At 38.6% G+C, this 7,607-nt stretch overlaps 1 non-coding gene across 1 annotated transcript; it reads right to left on the bottom strand.

Annotated features, from left to right (window-relative positions):
• Positions 1–6,266: 6,266 nt before the first annotated feature.
• LOC148579774 (small nucleolar RNA R71) lies at positions 6,267–6,370 on the bottom strand. The gene has a single exon (XR_015899052.1). It is a non-coding gene; the product is annotated as a small nucleolar RNA R71 (small nucleolar RNA).
• Between the last annotated feature and the right edge of the window lie 1,237 nt (positions 6,371–7,607).

Below are 7,607 nucleotides of genomic sequence, written 5' to 3'. Positions count from 1 at the left end.
CTTGTAATGTTGGCACGTTGGTTAAGGCAATATTTCCTAAGTTACTTAATAATTGTGCGAACCGACCGACTGATAAAAAAAGTTTTGCAAAAACCAGATCTGGCAGGTCGAATGATGAGCTGGTCCATAGAGTTATCAAAATTTGATATACAATACAAACCATGCTCTGCTATAAAAGTGCAAACAATGCTAGATTTTTTGGCTGAGATGACCTATTCTGCTCCTGAATTCTTGACCTGGGAACTCCATGTGGATGGGGCTTCAAATACAAAATTCGGAGGCACAAGAATCATCCTGACTAAGGGAGATGATTCTGTCATCGAAGCCTCCATTAAATTTAATTTTCTAATTTCAAACAATCAAGCTGAGTATGAAGCTATGATTGCGGGATTGGTGTTAGTAAGTCGGGACAATGGAGATCACGGTGTTCAGTGATACCCAAATTGTAACCACCCAAGTTAATAGTAAGTATCAAGCACATGACCCACTCTTACAACTATATCTTAAGAAGGTACAAATAGAAATCTCAAATTTTAAATCATTTTGCATTAAGCATGTGCCCCAAGAACAAAACACACGAGCTGATGTTCTGTCAAAGTTGGCCAGCACTAAGTCAGGTGGTGGTAACTGAAGTTTAATTCAATAAGTACTCTTGGAACCATCCATGGGTATTCATAATGTTAAGATATTCCATGTAAGGGACAATACTACCTGGCTAGATCCCATATGCATGTACCTAAAACATGGAATTCTCCCAGATGATCCAAAAGAAGCCATGATCAATGCACAATTATATAAAAGGGGCGTTTCACAACCTCTACTTAAATGTCTCAAACTTGAACAAATAAATTGTGTTGCAGGAAGTACATGAAGGGTGTTACAGGCACCACGTGGGAGGAAGGTCACTAGCCCAGAAGGTCATAAGGGCAGGATACTATTGGCCCACAATCATAAAAGACGCAATGGTTTTCATCAAAAGGTTCTTAAAGTGCCAAGTTCATGGCAATCTTCACCAATCTCAACCACAGGCTAATCTTTGGGAGTTCTTGAGCGGCTTTGGTATACACTAAATGTTCGTGTCAGTGGAACACCCACAGGCTGATAGGCAATTTAAGGCCGCGAATAAAGTGATACTTCAAGGATTAAAAAAAAAGATTAAATGGCTTCCCGAGATCATGGGCTGATGAGTTGTGGATGGTGCTATGGTCTTATCGCACTACACCTCAATCTTCCACAGGGAAAATGCCATTCTGACTTACTGATAAATTCATATTTGATGATAAATTTTAGTTTGAATTAGATGGATTTCATCATATAAACTCAAACTTAATAACCAAAATAGCATACTTTTATGATTTCTCCCTAATTTGGACATAAATGTGAAAACATGCATTTTTCTGCTTAAATTGAGCATTTTAATTTCACTTTTATTCCATTCGATACTGTGATATATTTTGTGAGTGATTTCAGGTCCATTAGGCAAGAATGGTTTGGTAGAAGTAGAAGAAAGCATGTAAGAAGGGAGAACACATGAAGAAAAACAAGGAGAAGCACACAGTCAAGTGTGCGTACGCACAAGTGCAAAAACTAGCAAGTGTGTGTACGCACAGGTACCAGCGCGTAACATCATTAATGAGGCACATGGCTCAAAATTTTGGGGGCCTTTTGGCCCAGTTTTGAACGTGCTGAAGCTGAAATCGAGTGCTATATGAAGGGGACTTCATTCCTTATCAAGGCATTAGGTTAGATTAGATTAGAAAACATTATTAGGAGTAGGAGTAGGTAGTGTAGAATTGCTCTCTTAGGATTTTTCTTAATTTTCATTGTATAAGTTTTGATCTTGGATTTTGCTCACCTTCATTGTAAGTACTCTTTAATTTCTTCTTTAATTTCACTACTCTTGCTACTTTGTTTTATGGTTCAAGTTATTTTGTTAATATATGCAATTTTAGTTTCTTGAATCTTTTGTCTATGAATTTAATGTTTTACGCTTTATATATGCTTGGTTGAATGGTTATTGTTGATTTTGTGAATAGTTTGGTTATAGTTTTTATTTTCCTTTGCAATGGTTATAGTTTTCATTTTCCTTTGCAATTTTTTATGTTTTAGTTTTATGCCCACCAAGTATTTGTGAAAATACCACTTGGTAATTTTGAGTAGCTTTTCACACCTTGGCTTGGGAAATGAGTTCCTAGGATACTAGAGTCATAATGTCTGATATTTAGTGGTAATTCTTGGGTAGTTAGTTGACTCTTATTTCCATTGACGCTAGCTTTTTACTAAGAAATTAGTAAGTTAGCTAGGACTTATGGATTAAGGTCAATGATACTTGCTTGACTTACTCCTCGATGTTAGGGGTTGACGAAGTGAGATTGACTCATTATAGTTTCCATAGTTGTAGTTATGACGATGATAGGATTCCTTAATTCTCATTTCCAAGTCAAGACTCTTTATGTATTTACAGCATTTTCATTAGTTTTGACCTCATTTCCCTTTTAGTTGCATTAATATCCTTTTTTATCATTTCTTAGTTATTTTATTTCTTAAGTCTTTTAATTTTCCATTTTATACTTGAAACCCCCCTTTTCCTCACAATCAAAAGAGTGACACCCTAATTGCATTCCTAGGGAGAACGACCCAAAGTTGAATTACTCTCGGTTATATTTTAATTTGAAAATTAAACTTTGATGGTGGGAGTTAGTTGTTGATTTAGGCTATACTTGCAACGAAGAAATTCTATTTTGTGAAATTCTAGATCAACATAAACTCTTCGCATCAAGGTTTTGGCGCCGTTGCCGGGGAATGTAATTGGTGTCATGTTTTTGGTTGTTGTGAATATGTCCATAGTGTAAATAGCTTACTTTTTGGTTATTTGGTTGTTTTTGTTAATATTTAGGTTCTTGTTTTTCTTGTTTATTGATGTCTTTTGATTTTATTTTCTACTTTCTCTATGAGCTATCACCCTTGTTGCTTGGAGTTTGGATGTGATTGTATTGTAGGTGATGCCAAGGCATCATAGGCTAGTTTCACTAGCATTTTTCTGTTAGTTTTAGTTGTTTTATGCATTTTCTCGAGCTTAAAGTAACCAAAAATGGTTAAATGAAGAACAAAGTAATGAACCATCCAAACAATATGATTTTGATGCAAATTCCATGAGTTTTAGTTATATTACTTAAATGCTATGAATGAAAGATTTCTCATGAAATTTTGCAAGACTTTGATGCAATTGTTTGGATGATTTCAGGGAAGAAGAGGCTAAGCAAGGAAGCAACAAAATCAATAAAGGAAGCTTGAATATCACATGTGGAGTTTAAGTTCCAGTTTAAGCCTAAACTGGAGCTTAAACGCCAAAATCATGAAGGATAAGAAATGCTGGGATTGAAGTTTAACCTCCAGTTTGACCTCAAACTGGAGGTTAAACGCCAGAATGAAAAGCCTCACTTAAGGAGCATTCCACGTTTAACCTCCAGTTTGACCTCAAACTGGAGGTTAAACGCCAGAATGAGTATGCCACCCAGGGAGGAGTTCCACGTTTAACCTCCAGTTTGACCTCAAACTGGAGGTTAAACGCCAGAACCAGGAAGAGTACCAGGGAGCCATTCCACGTTTAAGCTCCAGTTTGACTCAAACTGGAGCTTAAACGTGTTCGATAGCTTTTCTACTCCAGGGTTGCTCTCTCCATCTCCACGTTTAACCTCCAGTTTGACCTCAAACTGGAGGTTAAACGTGTTCGACACCTCCAGGGCCACCATTCCAAGCTTCCACGTTTAACCTCCAGTTTGACCTCAAACTGGAGGTTAAACGTGTTCGACCTCCAGTATGCCTCCACCCTTTTCCACGTTTAACCTCCAGTTTGACCTCAAACTGGAGGTTAAACGTGTTCGACCTCCAGGGCTGCCTTTCCTATCTCCACGTTTAAGCTTCAGTTTAACCTTAAACTGAAGCTTAAACGTGTTCGACTACATGACTCTCCAGGGCTACCTTCTTCCATTTCCACGTTTAAGCTTCAGTTTAACCTTAACTGAAGCTTAAACGTGCTTCTACAAAAGGCCTCACTGGAAGTGTCTGGCGTTTAAGCTGCAGTTTAAGCTTAAACTACAACTTAAACGCCACTCTTGGAAAAGGTTTCTGGGCCAAAAATATTGAGATTTAAGTTAGTCTTTGAGCACAAATATTAACTTAAACTTACTTTGGTATGAAACCCAATTGAATATCATGGTTTATGGGATTGGGCCTGAAGGATTGATGAGTTTGAAATCTCAATTTATTGAGTCATGTGTCATTATTTGATTATCACTAAATTGGCTCAATAAATGTTACAGGATTTGGATCAACAACCTCATCAAGGTTATGGATCATAAACCCAAGGCAAAAGGAAAGCAAGGAGAGGCCTCAAAGCCCAAGAAGCACAACTGAAGCTCAATATAGAAAGTGTATAAATAGGATAGAAGTTAAGTTAGAGGGATTTTTACTTTCACTTTTAGCTAGTTTTCCTTTTCTTTGTAATTGAATTCAGAGCTATGATTCACTAAACCCCCTTTCATTGGGTTAGGGAGCTCTATTGTAATTCAATGAATCAATAATAGTTTATCTTCTTCTTCAATCTTTTCTCTTGAATTTTGTTAGAAAGCTTCTCGATCTAATTCCATTGAGTAGTTGTCTTGGGAAAGAAACTACTCATACTTGGAATCCTTCGGAGCCTTGGGAAAGGAATGGAGGATTCATGCTAGAGAAGCTTTCTCACAGTGGATTGGATTGGGGTTTGGATGGATATTGTGACATGTAATCCTACCAAATTGTGGTTCATGAAATTGTGTGGTATAATCAGTGATCAAGCATCATCTCTTCTTATGAACATTTAAACCAAGGGATTGGGAATTTGTTTGTTTTTAGAGAGCATTGGTGAGCCAAGGAATTGGGATCCAATCATATAAGATTGCCAAGCAAAATTCAATGAATGCATTGGTTGAAGAAGAGATTTACATGTTTTGATTCGGAGATTTCAATATCTCCTAAACCCAATGAATTCCCCATTTCTGATTTCCACTTTCTCTTTACATTCTGCAATTCAATTCTTGCAATCATCCCCATTCCCTTGTAATTTCAGCAATTTACATTCTGCTCTTTAATTCATGCAATTTAAGATTCAGCCATTTAATTTTCTTGTCATTTACTTTTCCCGCCAATTTTACATTCCGCAATTCTCATCTCAAATCTTGATTCCGCTCAACTAGAACACACTTCTAATCCGAATTGCTCACTCAACCAATCCTTGTGGGATTCGACCTCACTCTATTGTGAGTTTTTACTTGACAACGATAACCGGTGCACTTGCCGGAAGGAATTTTGCCGATCGTGCAATTTCCTAAATCGTAGCATAACACGTTTATGCGCATCAAGTTTATGGCGCCGTTGCCGGGGATTGGTTTTCGATTGACAATTCTCAAATTGGAAGCTAACTAGATTGAGCAATTTTCTCTTGCTTTGTTAATTCTGTTCAAGATACTTGTTGAATTTTAATTCCTGCACTTGGTTACATGCTTTCCTTCTTTATGCCTTTAAACTCATGCAACTAACTCACTGACTCACTAACTGTTTGAATTAATTCCTCAATTGAGCTAACCATACTCTTCCATTAACCAAGAGTATTTCACTTGTTTGTGTTTGAGCTGTGTTCTTGTATGACAGGTAGGAGAGGAGAGACATCAACTCCTCCATATACCGAACCAGAGAGGACCCTTCATAGACTTAGAAGGGAAGCAAGAGGGAAGAGAGTAGTGGGAGAAAAGGAATCTGAAGGAGAATCTGAGGACAATTTTGAGGAAGCTTTAGATCTCAACATGGATAGAGAAGTTCACAACCATGAGAGAGCTGATGGAAACGATGCCATCCCTGAGAGGAGGGTTCTTAGTTCATACATAAACCCAACCTCTGGGAATTGTGGTAGTAGCATCCAGAAACCACCCATTCAGGCCAACAATTTTGAGCTCAAGCCACAGCTAATATCACTGGTGGAAAATCATTGTTCCTTTGGAGGAAGTGCTAATGAAGACCCAAACCAACATCTCACAAAATTCCTGAGAATTTGTGACACTGTGAAGTCCAATGGAGTCCAGGAAGATGCCTATAAACTGCTCTTGTTCCCATTTTCACTTAGGGACAAAGCAGCTAAGTGGCTGGAATCATTCCCAAGGGGGAGTCTAACAACATGGGATGAGGTGGAAAGCAAGTTTCTGGCACGTTTCTACCCTCCACAAAAGGTCAATAGGCTTCGATCTGAGGTTCAGACTTTTAGACAATAAGATGGTGAAACTCTCTACGAGGCATGGGAGAGATTCAAGGACTTGACAAGGAAATGCCCACCAAACATGTTCCATGATTGGGTGCAATTGCACATCTTCTATGATGGGCTTTCCTATGAATCAAGGAGGGCTGTAGACCATTCATCAGGAGGTTCATTGAACAGGAAAAAGACTGTGGAAGAAGCCATTGAAGTGATCGAGACAGTGGCTGAGAATGAGTACTACTATGCATCAGAAAGACACAACACTAAGGGAGTCATGGAGCTGAACCATGTTGATACAATTCTAGCCCAAAACAAGGTGTTTGCCAAGCAACTAGCAGAGCTTACCAGGCAATTAGAAACAAAGCAAGTGGCTGCAATACACACACAAGATCAAGAGGAAGTAGGCATTGAAGGAGGTGATTGGGATGAGGCTAACTATGTGGGAAACCAACAAAGGCAATCATATGATCCACATTCCAACACTTACAACCCAGGCTGGAGAAACCACCCAAACTTTGGGTGGGGAAACCAACAAACCCAACCACAAAACCACAAACCTTACAACCACAACCAACAAAACAATTCCACATACCAAAACTCCAACCAAAGATCATACCAAGCCACACAAAACACTTACCCCCAATCATCATATCATGGCCAAGATAATCAACATACCCAACCTAATCCGAACCAACAATTTCAAGATCAATTAAACCGAATAGAAGGAATTATGGCAACCATGAGTCAAGACATCATTGAACTGAAGAGCTTCAGGGATGATGTGAGAACTACCTTAAGAAACCATGGTAAAAAACTCAAAAGGATGGAATCTCAAGTAGGAGAGCTATCTCAACAGGCACCCAAATCAACTGCAGTGTTCCCTAGTGACACAGAAAAGAATCCTAAAGGGGAACAAAAGAGAGTAAGATGGGAAGAGTGCAAAGCCATCACCATAATGAAGGAAGTCTCAGAAGAAGAAGGAATCAGGCCCTCAGAGCAGGAACCAGAAATCTTGAAGGAAGGTGTGGAAGAAGTTAAGCAAGAAGGTGGAACTGAGCAAGCCAAGGAACTACAAAAAGGCATGATGGAAATATACCAACCAAAAGCACCATTTCCTGAGAGGTTAGGAGGAGGTGAAAAAAGGAAAACCTACTCAAGGTTTCTAGAGACATTTAACTCTCTTCATGTCAATATTCCCTTTCTTGAGATTCTTCATCAAATGCCCACACACATCAAGTATTTAAAGGAATTGTTAAGCAAAAAAAGAGTTTTGAAGGGAGGACAAACAGTAACAATGAACAAAGAATGCAGTGCTCTCATC

Source organism: Arachis ipaensis, chromosome B10 (assembly GCF_059453495.1).
Source record: "Arachis ipaensis isolate K30076 ecotype BB chromosome B10, ASM5945349v1, whole genome shotgun sequence".
NCBI classification, from domain to species: Eukaryota; Viridiplantae; Streptophyta; class Magnoliopsida; order Fabales; family Fabaceae; genus Arachis; species Arachis ipaensis.
Note: the sequence above shows the minus strand (reverse complement) of the source record. Positions and strands in the feature narration are given on the sequence as shown.